General features: G+C 39.2%; 1 non-coding gene and 1 pseudogene across 1 annotated transcript; one reads left to right on the top strand and one right to left on the bottom strand.

The window, feature by feature from the left end:
- Positions 1-276: 276 nt before the first annotated feature.
- Positions 277-1,970, bottom strand: LOC148549036 (uncharacterized; annotated as a pseudogene).
- Positions 1,965-2,072, top strand: LOC148549035 (small nucleolar RNA R71). The gene has a single exon (XR_015898961.1). It is a non-coding gene; the product is annotated as a small nucleolar RNA R71 (small nucleolar RNA).
- The last annotated feature ends 874 nt before the right edge of the window (positions 2,073-2,946 follow it).

Genomic DNA, 2,946 nt, shown 5'->3' with positions numbered 1-2,946 from the left:
GAATGGTGCCAGACTAGGCATTTAACGCCCATTCTGCTACCCTTACTGGCGTTTAAACGCCAGTAAGTTTTTCCTCCAGGGTGTTCTGTTTTTCATTCTGTTTTTGCTTTTTCAATTGTTTTTGTGACTTCACATGATCATCAACCTACAGAAAATATAAAATAAAAAAAGAAAATAGAAATTTAACATAGATAAGTAAAGATTGGGTTGCCTCCTAACAAGCGCTTCTTTAATGTCAATAGCTTGACAGTGGCTCTCATGGAGCCTCACAGATGTTTAGAGAAATGTTTGGAACCTCCCAACACTAAACTTAGAGTTTGAATGTGGGGGTTCAACACCAAACTTAAAGTTTGGTTGTGGCCTCCCAACACCAAACTTAGAGTTTGACTGTGGGGCTCTGTTTGACTCTGTATTGAGAGAAGCTCTTCATGCTTCCTCTCCATAGTGACAGAGGGATATCCTTGAGCTTTAAACACAAGGGAGTCTTCATTCACTTGAATGATCAATTCTCCTCTATCAACATCAATTACAGCTTTTGCTGTGGCTAGGAAGGGTCTGCCAAGGATGATGGATTCATCCATACACTTCCCAGTCTCTAGGATTATGAAGTCAGCAGGGGTGTAGTGACCTTCAACCTTTACTAAGACATCCTCTACAAGTCCATAAGCCTGTTTCTTTGAATTTTCTGCCATCTCCAGTGAGATTCTTGCAGCTTGTACCTCAATGATCCCTAGCTTCTCCATTACAGAGAGAGGCATGAGGTTTATGCTTGACCCTAGGTCACACAGAGCCTTCTTAAAGGTCATGGTGCCTATGGTACAAGGTATTGAGAACTTTCCAGGATCTTGTCTCTTCAGAGGTAATCTCTGCCTAGTCAAGTCATCCAGTTCTTTGATGAGCAATGGAGGTTCATCCTCCCAAGTTTCATTACCAAACAACTTAGCATTTAGCTTCATGATTGCTCCAAGGTACTTAGCAACTTGCTCTTCAGTGACATCTTCATCCTCTTCAGAGGAAGAATACTCATCAGAGCTCATGAATGGCAAAAGTAAATTTAATGGAATCTCTATGGTCTCAGTGTGAGCCTCAGATTCCCATGGTTCCTCATTAGGGAACTCCTTGAAGGTCAGTGGATGTCCATTAAGGTCTTCTTCAGTGGGAATCATTGCCTCTTCCTCCTCTCCAAGTTCGGCCATGTGAGATGTGGTTATGGCCTTGCACTCTCTTTTTGGATTCTCTTCTGTGTTGCTTGGGAGAGTACTAGGAGGGAGTTCAGTAAATTTCTTACTCAGCTGACCCACTTGTGCCTCCAAATTTCTAATGGAGGACCTTGTTTCAGTCATGAAACTTTGAGTGGTTTTGATTAGATCAGAGACAATGGTTGCTAAGTCAGAGTGGCTTTGCTTAGAATTCTCTGTCTGTTGCTGAGAAGATGATGGAAAAGGCTTGCTATTGCTAAACCTGTTTCTTCCACCATTATTGTTGTTGAAACCTTGTTGAGGTCTCTGTTGATCCTTCCATGAGAGATTTGGATGATTTCTCCATAAAGGATTATAGGTGTTTCCATAGGGTTCTCCCATGTAATTCACCTCTTCCATTGCTAGGTTCTCAAGATCATAAGCTTCTTCTTCAGAGGAAGCTTCCTTAGTACTGCCTGTTGCTGCTTGCATTTCAGACAGACTCTGAGAAATCATATTGACTTGTTGGGTCAATATTTTATTCTGAGCCAATATGGCATTCAGAGTATCAATCTCAAGAACTCCTTTCTTCTGAGCTATCCCATTATTCACAGGATTCCTTTCAGAAGTGTACATGAATTGGTTATTTGCAACCATTTCAATGAGTTCCTGAGCTTCTGCAGGCGTCTTCTTCAGATGAAGAGATCCTCCAGCAGAGCTATCTAATGACATCTTGGATAGTTCAGACAGACCATCATAAAAAATACCTATGATGCTCCATTCTGAAAGCATGTCAGAAGGGCACCTTCTGATCAATTGCTTGTATCTTTCCCAAGCTTCATAGAGGGATTCACCTTCCTTCTGTCTGAAGGTTTAGACTTCCACTCTAAGCTTGCTCAATTTTTGAGGTGGAAAGAACTTTGCCAAGAAGGCATTGACTAGCTTTTCCCAAGAGTTCAGGCTTTCTTTAGGTTGTGAATCCAACCATGTCCTAGCTCTGTCTCTTACAGCAAAAGGAAAAAGCATAAGTCTGTAGACTTCAGGGTCAACCCCATTGGTCTTAACAGTGTCACAAATTTGCAAGAATTCAGCTAAGAACTGATGAGGATCTTCCAATGGAAGTCCATGAAACTTGCAATTCTGTTGCATTAGAGAAACTAATTGAGGCTTAAGCTCAAAGTTGTTTGATCCAATGGCAGGGATTGAGATGCTTATCCCATAGAAGTCGGGAGTAGGTGCAGTAAAGTCACCAAGCACCTTCCTTGCATTGTTGGCATTGTTGTTTTCGGCTGCCATGGTTTCTTCTTCCTTGAAAAGCTCTATTAGGCCCTCTAAAGAGAATTGTTCTTTAGCTTCTCTTAGCTTTCTCTTCAAGGTCCTTTCAGGTTCAGGATCAGCTTGAAAAAGTATGCCTTTATCTTTGTTCTTTGAGGAGGAGTGTTAGTCCTTTAATTAGAAGGATGTGAGAAGAGGGGAAGAATTTTCGAAAATTAATTAAAAGATTTTGAAATAATTAAAAAGAAATTTGAAATTTTGATTGAGATTTTCGAAAACTAAGATTGGGAAAGAAATAAAGTGATTTTTGAAAAAGATTTTGAAATTAGAAATTAAAAAGATATGATTGAAAAATTAATTTTGAAAAAGATGTGATTGAAAAGATATGATTGAAAATCAAATAAAAAAAGAGAAAGTTTTAAAATTAAAATTGATTACTTGACTAACAAGAAATTAAAAGATATGATTCTTAAAATTTAAAATTTGATCCTTT

Source organism: Arachis ipaensis, chromosome B8 (genome assembly GCF_059453495.1).
Source record: "Arachis ipaensis isolate K30076 ecotype BB chromosome B8, ASM5945349v1, whole genome shotgun sequence".
NCBI lineage: Eukaryota > Viridiplantae > Streptophyta > Magnoliopsida > Fabales > Fabaceae > Arachis > Arachis ipaensis.
Note: the sequence above shows the minus strand (reverse complement) of the source record. Positions and strands in the feature narration are given on the sequence as shown.